Raw genomic sequence first — 11,837 nt, forward strand, 5'->3', positions numbered from 1 at the left:
AAGATTTGCATTATTTTAGGCATTATTTTTTCTCGATTCTTGGTCTCTCTCTTTTACTTCTAGTCCTAGGACGTGGATATGTTTATGCTTCTTATTGTCCCAGAGGTCTTTTAACTCTCCCCAGTTTTTGTTGTTGTTAATCTTCACCCAAGGATAGGTTTTTCCATTGTTTTTCACAGAGTTGAAGGGAGGGAGGGAATGGGAGAGAGAGAAACATCAATATGAGACAGACACATCTATAGGTTGCCTACCACAAGCACCACAACAAGGGAAAGAGAGCAAACCCACAGCCCTTCCATGCCTAAGCTTGTGCTCTAATCACTGAACAGTACTGCCCAGGGTTCCACTCAGTTTTTAATATTTATTGCTACACTGATTGTGTGTTTCCTCCTACCGTGTTTTCCAAATCATTGATTCAGTCCTCTGCTTCATCTATCCTGCTATTGGTTTCTTTTATTGTACTCTCCATTTCTGATATTTCATTCTTCATGTGCTACTGATTCTTTTTATGAATTCTATGTTCTTCTTCATGCTATTGAAGTTCTAACTAACTTCCTTAAGCATCCTTATAAACATTATTTTGAACTCTGTATCTGATAGCTTGCTTGCCCCTATTTCACTTAGTGTTGTTGTTTTTCTGTTCTTTCATTTGAGGCATGTTTCTTTGTCATTCTTCTTTGACCTCCCCTCTACCTTTGTTTCCGTGTATTGGGTAGATCATCTACGCCTTGGTGTGGTGGCCTTTTGTAGTAAGGGTTTTGTAAGGCTCAAGGATGCAGTCTCTCTAATTTCCTGAGCTACGTGCTCCAGGAGTGTCCCCCTTGTGGGTTATGTGAACCCTTCTTTTGTTATTGAGTCTTAACTGTTGTTGATTTGTCCATGGGTGAGGTTTCCCCTTTTGGCTGGCTATGAGGATTGAACCCAAAAGCAATGTATGAGCTGCTGTATGGGAGCCGGCTCCACAAAGCTAAAAGCTAAACTAGCCCCAAGTAGTTCTGGTGTCCTTTGAGATTTCTCTTTTTGTGTGTCATTTGTGGAGGTAATTGGGTTGTCCTTTGATGTGTTCTGAACCACCGATTATGTTGGTTCTGTCCCCTTTCAGGAAGGGATCCAGTACTGATTGTTGATATCAGGCACTGCCAGTGACAGTCTCTGGGATACCTTTCAGGAACTACAAAGTGATCAACATTTTTGGCTGCCTCAGCTGTGCTGGGGTGTACATGGGAGTGGCCTAGATGAGCACCAAGGCCAGTTTACACCAGCACTGAGCCCAGGGCAAGTCAGCAAAAGTCCCAAGGATCCCTGAGCAATGCCCTCACCGTTAGCTGACAATTAAGGATGATTCACTGATAGAGCTTCTGGCAGTATGTGAATTGCTTATGGAAGTCTCTTAGTGAGTCAACAGGTAAGGCTGAGTGATGTTCACCAGATTGATATAGATACAAACTCAGGGCCAGTACTGCATCTCAGGCCACTAAACAACAGTTGCAGTGTACACCAAGGTCAGCCCCCTTTGACCATGTGCCGGTGGACATTTGTAGTGAAACCAGTTCCCCAGGATTCATCAGGGTAAGGCTATCAGTGTTCATCAGGCTCACACAAACCCAGGTTTGGCTTTGTGGAGGGAGGCCTCTGCACAGGAACAATAACACTGGCCTGGTGTGCTCAGAAAAGTGGTCCCACTCAAAAGTCACATAACTTAGTTTTTCCCAGAGTGTGCCCTGACCTCCTTTAGAGTGTTCTGCACTGTGGAATCAGGCTGGTCACAACTAGCTGACAGTAGTATAGAACACAAGCTCACCATGGTGGGGTCACCAGGAGTCAAGAGTGAGGCGCTGAAAGTTATACTTTATGAGGCTAGTGGGACTCCCATGAGGGTTTGGGAAAACAGCCATCTGGCTGTTAAGGGGGAAAAGAGGATATCTGTTGCTATGGTCAGAGGGGAGAATGCTCTGGGTTAGTGGGTGACACTGCTGCTATGGTTGACAGGAAGAGAAAATTAACCAGAGGGCAGCTGGGCTACTATGGTCATGGGAATCAGGCCAGTACTTGACAGCCATCACTGAGCTTCTCTAGTCTGTGGATGGGCATGGGATATGGTCTCTGCCTTAGAACCACATATCTATATCTTTAATTTTCCTTAAGGTGGTCCTCAAGATAACTTCAAAAGAGTTTATACCAGATCAAACACAAAACCTTTCACTGTGCTGGCTAATACTTTAACCATTTAGCCACACTTTACAAGGCCATAATTTTATTATTTAAAGAATAAAACAAGGAAAGAGTGAAGGTGATCAGAAACTCCACAGTGGGCAAGCCATGCTTCACTGCACTGCTTCATCCATGGCCTCCTTCCTAGGCTTCATTTCCCAGCCCTTGACCCCACTGTCAGTGTAGATTAATTATCCCAGTGGTGGAGATAAAGTTGGGCAAGATGATCAAGCTGCAGCTAGGGAATAAAACTAAAGAGGAAAGTTAATCAGTTAAAAATATTTACATAAGAATTCCAGAGGGCAGTGGATTAAATGGAAGCTACACCAACACTCTCCCATGACCAGACTAGAATTACAACTAAAATATAGAACAATCATTCTGAATAAAAAACTGAAGACTAGCTGGAGAGAACCCTTATAACCAGGGTAAAGAGGAGGCCATATAGAACCTGGTAGGAAATGAGAAGGCATGAGAGGGCTAGCTTGGCTCCCTCAGGCTGTATGTGAATGTCCAGAGGGACATCTCAGCTGCTGGTGTTACCCCTTGAGAGGCCTGAGGTCTCAACTTCAAACAAGCCTCCCCAGGCCAGAGCACCAGAACTGGGAAAATTGCCCATATAACATCTGGTTGTGAAAAACAGTGGAATGTCTATCTGTGAGGGAGACACACCTCAACACATGCACCTCAGTGGCCATCCCTTCAGCTCTCTTCCAAGAGCCACACAGTCTAGTCTAATCTCACAGAACTCTTCTCCTCCACTTTACCCTCCTTATGTGGAATCCCTGAGCTAGTGGCTGTGGAAGATAATTTGGGTGCTGGCCCTTTAAGAGTCCACTTGGGTTTCTAGCAGAATCTCATCTTTTCCTGATGTACAGAATCCTCACTGATTTCCACCATCAGATGTTATGTGGGTGCCCCTCTCTGCTCTAATGCTCCTAGGTGGGGTGTCAGCATGGGTTTGAAACCTCACTCTCCTCAGGAAAGACTTTTGCAGCAAAGATATCCCCTCAGATTCTCAGCCACTTCATGTGGCTGTGGGACTAACATTCCTCACTTTTCCACCCTTCATACCAGTCTTCATGTGGCTTCTTATGTAAATCCTTGGTTATAAGGCTGCTGTTTAGCTAGTATTTAGGTGGCTCTTCAGGTCAATTATTCAATAATTTACTTGTAATTACAGGTCAGGCCTGGAAGGTGGAGAGAACAATATCCACCTACTTTGCTGTCATCTTCCTCTTTATTGCTTTTAATGGTTTTTTGGATTGTTTGTTTGTTTTTTGTGTGTGGAGCCTTTAAATTTTTCTTTATAAAAAATTCTGTCACCTGCGATAAGGGACAATTTACTTCTTCATCCCCAATTTTCATGCTTTTAATTTATTTTTCTTGTCTGATTGCTTTGGTCAGGAATTCCAGTACTACACTGAATAATATTAGTGAGAGTAGACATCTTTTTTCTTATTCTTGATATTAGAGGACCACTTTTCTGATTTAAAAAATAGTTTTGTTTTAGATACTTTAGAAACTTCAGGTAGGTAAAATATTTAAAATAAAAACTATCTTTAAAAACAATAAAAACAAGTTTGTTTAATTACATATGACTAAAGTGAGAATATAATATTTTTCAATATGCTTTATTATCTTACCAATTTATCATTAGTAACTTAAGTTATTGTTAAAAATTCTCTTATTTATCATCTTTAATGGTTAAATTGTTTTACCCTACTCCATTTAGTCTTGGCACTAATTTTTTTAGCTAATTCTCTAAATGTGAATTTTACAACTTTTTGTACTATTATAAATAGTGGTATCAAATAATGGTATCAATAGTGTATATTTAAAATATGTAATGGTTGAAAGCTTTTAAGTCTAGGGAGAGAATTGGACAACTTTATTCATGAAGTCCAAAGCACTCAACTAAGAGGAACCTAAAGGAATCTACACTCAGAAACAGTAAAATCTAATTGTCAAATACAAAGAAAATTTCAAAGCAACAAGATAAGTGATTCATCATGTTAAAGGGAAAACCCATAAGACTATCAGAAATATTGGAGGTGGAGAAAAATGTAGAGATTCTGCATGTGATTGAAGTTGTTATCAAATGAAAGTAGACTGTATACTATAAGAAATTGTCACTATAAAATAATGTTGTAGCCCAGCCAGGTGTGGCTCAGTAGTTGAGCATTGATCTAGGATCCAGGAGATCACAGTTTGATTCCTGGTCAAGGCACATGCCCCGGTTGTGGGCTTGATCCCCAGCTGAGGCGTGCAGGAGGCAGCCAATCAATGATGACTCTCTCATCATTGATGTTTCTATCTCTCTCTCTCCCTCTCCCTTTGTATTTCTGAAATCAATAAAAATATATTTAAAAAGTAATAGTAATGTTGTAAGCCTTATGGTAGCTACAAAACAAAAACAAAATTATAGTAGATATGCAAAATATAAAGAGAAATGAATCAAAGCAGAAAATCATCAAATGACAGCAAGAGAAGAAGAAAAGGAAAAAATACTTATAAAACAATTATAAAACAATTAAAAAATGGTTTTATAAGCACTTATACATCAATAAATTATATGAATGAATTAAATTTTTCAATCAGAATCATAAAGTGGCTGAATGAATTGAAAAAAAAAGTATGTCTACATGCTGCCTACAAGGGACTCATTTCAACTATAAAAACACATAGAATGAAAATATGAAAAAATATACTCCCTGCAAATGGAAACCAAAAAAACCCAATAGTAGTTATACTTATATCAGACAAAAAATACTTTAAGTGAAAAATTGTAACAAGAGACAAAAAGATGTAACTTTATAGTGATTAAAGGTTAAATTAATCAAGAAGATAAAATAATTATAAATATGTATTCTCCAAACTTCAAAAGGTCTAGATATATAAAGCAAATATTAACGGATTAGCAGGGAGAAATACACAGCATTACAATAAGAGTAGGAGACTTCAATATGTCATTTTCAACAATAGATAGATCTTTGAGGCAGAAAATCAACATGAAATCATTGGACTTGAATTGCACATTAGACCCCATGGATGTACCAGACATTACAGAACAGTCCATCCAACAGTACCAAAATATAAATTTTTATGAAGTGCATATGATACATTCTTCAAGATATATCTTATGTTTGGTCGCAAGACAAGTCTTAACACATTTATGAAGATTGAAATCATGTCAAGTATGTTTTCTTACCAAAATCATTTAAAACTGTAAATTAATAACAAGAAGAACAGTAGAAAATTTACAAATATTCAAAGATTGAACAAAATGCTCCTGAATAAACAATGTGTTAAGAAGGTAACCAAAAGGAAAATCTAAAGATATCTTGAAACAAATAAAAATGGAATCACAACATAGCAAAATGTGGAATTCAGCAAATGCAAATTTGTATTGATAAGCAAGTCTGTTAAGAAAAAAACCCTTAAAACAATCTAAATTTACCTCTCAATAAACCAAAATATAAAGAATAAACTCAGCCCAAAATTGTTAAAAACAAAAAATAATAATCATAATTACAGTTGGAAATAATTAAACAGAACTATAAGAGAATAGAAAAGATTAACAATAATATTGTAATAACTATGTATTGTGCCAGATGGATACTAGACTTATCAGGGAAATACTTTGTGAGTTATATAAAAGTCTAACCACTATGTTATACACCTAAAACTAATATAATATTAAATGTAAACTGTACTTTAAAAATAAATAAGTAGTAAAAAAAAAGATTAACATAACTATTATTTTGTTTGAAAAGATAAACAAAATTGGCAAACCTTTTGGTAGGCTAAGAAAACAAGACAGAAAACTCAAACCAATAGTCATATGTGAATGAGCGACCCTTTTAAGTGATACAACAGACTACAAAGAATTATATATTACTAAAAAATTATATGCCAAATAATTGGATAACCTAAAAGAAACACAGAAATTCCTAGAAATAGATTACTTACCAGCCTTAAATATAAGGAAATAGAAAATCTGGACACATTGTGAGTAAAGAGATTGAATCAGTAACCAAAAACTTCTCAACAGTGAAAAGCCCAAGACCAGATGGCTTCACTCTTGAATTCTTCTTTGTATTTAAATATGAATTAATACCAATCCATCTCAAATCATTCCAAAACTTAGAAGAGGAAGGGATACTTACATAGATATTTTATTAAACCAAAATTATCCTGATATAAAAACCAGATAAGGACACTAAAAGAAAAGAAAATGACAGGTCACTAACTCTGTTGAATACTGATGCAAAAATCCTCAACAAATTATTAGTAAACCAAATTTAATGGTAATTAAAAGAATCACACACTATAATCAAGTGGAATTTATTTCTGGACTCAATAATATTTCAACATACACAAATAAAGTTTATGCACTGTATCATTTCAATAGATACAGAAAAAATATTTAACAAAATTCAACATCTGTTCATGATGACAGTTCTCAAGAAATTAGGTATAAATGGAAAGTACCTCAACATAGTAAAGACTATGACAAGGTCACAGCTAATTTCATACTCAGTGATAAAAAGCTGAAATATTTTCTTCTAAGATCAAGAACAAACAAGGATGCCTATGCTAACCATTTCTATTTAACATAGTACTGGTAATCTTAGCAAGAGAATTAGGCAAGAAAAAAGTCAAAGGCATTCAAATTGGAAAACAGGAGTATAACTGTTGTGTTTTCAGGTGACATAATCATATATAGAGAGAAAATTCTAAATATTCCATCAAAAAACTGTTAGAACTAATAAGTAAACTCAGTACAGTTGCTATATAAGAAACTTATATTCAGTACTCTAACAATGAAATACTTCAAAAAGCCATTAAGAATTCCATTTACAATAGCATCAGAAATAGTAATATACTTAGAAATATATTTAATTAAATAAATGAAAGCCCTATACAATGGAAACTATACAACACTAATGAAAGAAATTGAAAAAGACACAAATAAATGTAAATACTTCCCATGTTGATGAATTAAAGACCAAATTTTGCTTAAATATTTATACTACCCAAAGTAACCTCAAAGTCAATGCAATCCCTATCAAAATTCCAATGGCATTTTTCACAGACCAAAAAAAAAAAAAAAAAATCCCAAATTTGTATAAAACCACAAAAGACCCCAAAGAGCTAAAGCAATCTTGAACAAGAGGAGTAAAGCTGTAGGCATCACACTTGCTGATGTTAAACTATATTACAAAGCCATAGTAATGAAAAAAGTATGCTATTAGCATAAAATGGACACATGGTTCTGTAGAACAGAATAGAGGCCAAAAAATAAATCTAAACATATAGGCTATTAATAGTCAACAAAGGCACCAATAATAGACAATGGGCTAAAGATAGTTTTGTCAATAGATGGTGTTGGTAAAATTGTATATCCACATGCAAAATAATAAAATTGGACTCCCTACCTTAAACCATACAAAAAAATTAACCTAAAATGAATTTAAGACATAAATGTAATTTCTGAAACTGTATAACTCCTAGAAAAAAACAAGGGCAATTCTCCTTGACATCGCTCTTGGCAATGATTTTTTTGATTCAATACCAAAAGCAAAAGTAACAGAAGCAAAAATAAATTACTGGGACCACATCAAACTGAAAATAATCTTCAAAGGAAATAAAACAATTGATAAACTAAAAAAACAATCTAGCTCCTGAATGACATGGCTCAGTGATTGAGTGTCGACCTATGAACCAAGAGGTCACGGTTGGATTCCAGGTCAGGGCACACTCCTGGTTTTCAGGTTCAGTCCCCAGTAGGGAGCGTGCAGGAAGCAGCCTATCAATGACTCTCTCATCATTGATGTTTCTGTCTCTCTCTCCCTCTCCATTCCTCTGCCTAAAATTAAAAAACAAAAACAAAAAAAACAAAAACAAAAAAAAACAATCTATGGACTGAAAAATATCTGCAAACCTTACATCTGATAAATGGTTAACAGCAAAATATATAAGGAACTCATACAGCACAATAGCAAAAATAAATAAATAAATAAACAACTAGCTCATTTAAAAATGGACAAAAGACCTGTATTTTCTCAAATGCAAACAAATGGTTGGTTCTTTGAAATGATAAATAAAATTAATAGTATCTAGACAGGCTAACTAAGAAAATAAAAAAAAGTACACAAATTACTAATTTCAGAAATGAAAGGGTGGACATAACTACAGATCTCATGAAAATTAAAATGACATTAATGGGATACTATTAACACCTGTATACCCACAAAGTTGAAAATCTAGATGATATGGACTAAATCCTTCAATAACACATTCTGCCCAAACTCACACAAGAGGAAATATATGATCTGAATAAGATTATACATTTTTAAGTAATTAAATTAATAATTAAAATCTTTTTAACACAGAAAGCATCAAGTAAGGCTGAGTTCACTGATGAATTCTACTAAATATGTGAAGAAGAAATTATACCAATTATCTACAGTCTCTTTCAGAGGATAAACAGAAAAAATAGTTACTAAGTCATTCTATGAGGCCAACACAACTCTAATACCAAAGTCAGGTAAAGACATTAAAGAAAATAAAATAATAGGCCAATATTTTTCATGAACATAGATTAAAAAAATTCTCACAAAATATTAAATCAAATTTTAAAAAGTTTAAAAATAATTATATATCATAACTGAGATTTATCACAGGTATGCAAGGCTGGCTCAACACTGCAGAATCAATTAATGCAATCCAAAGCATAAGCAGACTTACAAAAATGGGGGGAAAAACATTATCATACCAAAAGATTCAGAATAAGCATTTGACAGAATTCATCACCCATTTTTGAGAATAACTTTTAATAAACTAATTATAGAGAGGAACATTCTTAACCTTCTTAGCGTGATAAAAACCATCTAAAAAACCTCTAGCTTATGTAACAGATAATGGTGAGATATCAAATCTTTCCCTCAAAGATCAGCTACAAAGCAAATACATCATTTCTCGCCATTTCTTTTCAACATCATAGTCAAAGTTCTTCCTTAAGCAGTAAGGAAAGAAAATGAAATAAATATTATACAGATTGGTTAAAGAAACCTAAAACTGTCTTTTTTGCAGATGATATGATTGTTTATGTAGAAAATCCAAAAGATTCAACAAAAAACCTCCTGGAACTAATGAGCAATTATGACAAATTTGCAAAATATAAGGGTAATATACAAAAGTCAATTGCTTTTCTATATGCCAACAATGACAGTAGAATTTGAGGTTAAAAATAAAATATTGATATTAACATCCAAAAAATGAAATACTTTGGCATAAATCTAACAACATATATACAAGATCTATGTAAGGAAAATAATAAAAGTGCAATGAAAAATTCAAAGATAAACTATTCGGAGAGAAAATCCATGTTAGTGGATACAAAGACTCAATGTTGTCAAGATATCAATTTTTCCAAATTGATCTGTAGATTTAAGGTAACCCAAATCAAAATCTCAGCAAGTTATTTTATAGATATCAATATATTAATTCTAAAGTTATACGGAGAAGCAAGAGACTCAGGATAGCCAACAAAATATTGAAGAAGAGCAAAGTTGGAGAATAGACACTATCCAACTTCTAGACTTATTATAAAACATCAGTACTCAAGACAGCATGATTATGATTAAAGAATATATAAATAGATCAGTGGAACACTATAGAGAGTCCAGAAATAGACCACCATAAATATAGTCAACTGACATTTGGCAAGGAAGAAAGGAAGTATAAAAGAACAAAAATAATCTTTTCAACAAATAGTGCTGGGATATCCAGACATCCACACGCAAAAAATTAAATCTAGATACTAATCTTGCACCCTGCACAAAACTTAACTTGCGGAACTAAATATAAAAACAGGAGTAAACATAGATAACCTTGGGTATGGTGGTGATGTTTTAAATACACTACAAAAGATGTAACTCATTAAATCAAAAACTAATAAGCTAGACCTTATTAAAATTTAAAAAATCAAACTTCTTTTTCCTGAAAGATTAAGAGAACAAGGAGACAATCTGTAAATTGGGAGAAAATATTTGCAAAAAACTTCTGATAAAAAGACGGTTATCCAAGATGTATATTTAAAAAATGCAAAATTTACCTTAGCCAGTTTGGCTCTGCGGTTAGAGCATTGGCCCTGGGACTGAAGGGTCCAGGGCTTGATTCCAGCCAAGGGTGTGTACCTTGGTTGCAGGCTTAATCCCCAGTCCCAGTCAGGGAACATGCAGTAGGTAATCAATAGATGTGTCTCTCTTACATGGATGTTTCTCTCTCTCTCTCTTCCACTCTGTCTGAAAAGCAGTGGAAAGAAAATATCCTCATGTGAGGATTAAAAAAAACACAAAACTCAAAAATAAGGCAAGAAACAACTCAGTTAAAAAATGGACAGCCCGGCCGGGCGTGGCTCAGCGGTTGAGCGTCGACCTAGGATCCAGGCGATCGGGGTTCGATTCCTGGTCAGGGCACATGCCTGGGTTTCGGGCTTGATCAATGACTCTCTCATCATTGATGTTTCTATCTCTCTCCCTCCCTCTCCTTTCCTCTCTCTGAAATCAATAAAGATGTATTAAAAAAAAAAAATGGACAAAGTTCCTAACAGATACCTCAAACAAAATGTACATATGGCAAACATTACATGACAATATGATCCACCTATTATTATTATTCGGGAAATAAAAATTTAAATAACCATGAGACATCACTGCAAAGTTATTATAACGGCCACAATTAAGAACACTAATAACACTAAATGCTGCAAGCATATGGGACAACAGGAACTCTCATATATTGTTCCTGTAAATGAAAATGGTACGGTTAGCTGTGAGAGGAGAAGGGATTTGGCGGACTGGATGAAAAAGGTGAAAGGATTGAGTAAAAAAAAATCCTCACAGACACAGAGAACAATATGGTGATTATTAGAGTGAAAGGTGTTGGGGGCAGTTAGAAGAGGGTGAAGGGGGGATAAATGGCAATGGATGGAGACTTGACCTTGGCTACTGACCACACAATACAATATACAGATAATGTATTATGTAATTGTACACTTGAACCACATATAATCTTATTAATGAATGTCCCTCATAAATTCAATATATTTTTTAAAAATTACTAAGAAACTAGATGTAAATTGTTTCCAGCACAAAATAAAAAATAATTATATGATGTAATAGAAGTGTTTTCTAATGTTATAATGGTAATCATATTATAATATATAAATGTATCAAATTAACACACTATACACCTAAAACTTATAAAATGTTATATGTCAATTTTTAAAAGTAGTCATGTTAGATAATATAACAAGTCTGCTTGAAGGACAGAGTGTGGAGGAGGAGAGGGGTGCTGTACAGGCAGTACTTTAAGATTTAAAAAGGGAAAAGGAGCCCGCGGCCGGCCTGAGGGGAGGAGGCAGAGGAGGGAGGAGGAGGAAGAATTAGTGGTAACTCCAGTGGCTGTGGCTGCAGCGCCGGCGGCGGCGGGGACGGAGGAGAAAGGGAAGAGGAAGGCGGAGCGGAGAGAGGCGGAGACTGAGCCCGACGGGGGCGACACCACCGCGCGAGCCCCGCACCTTCCAGTGCGAGGGGAGAGGCGCTGCTGCCAAAGCC

Source organism: Miniopterus natalensis, chromosome X, assembly GCF_054644295.1.
Source record: "Miniopterus natalensis isolate mMinNat1 chromosome X, mMinNat1.hap1, whole genome shotgun sequence".
In the NCBI taxonomy this organism is placed as follows: Eukaryota; Metazoa; Chordata; class Mammalia; order Chiroptera; family Miniopteridae; genus Miniopterus; species Miniopterus natalensis.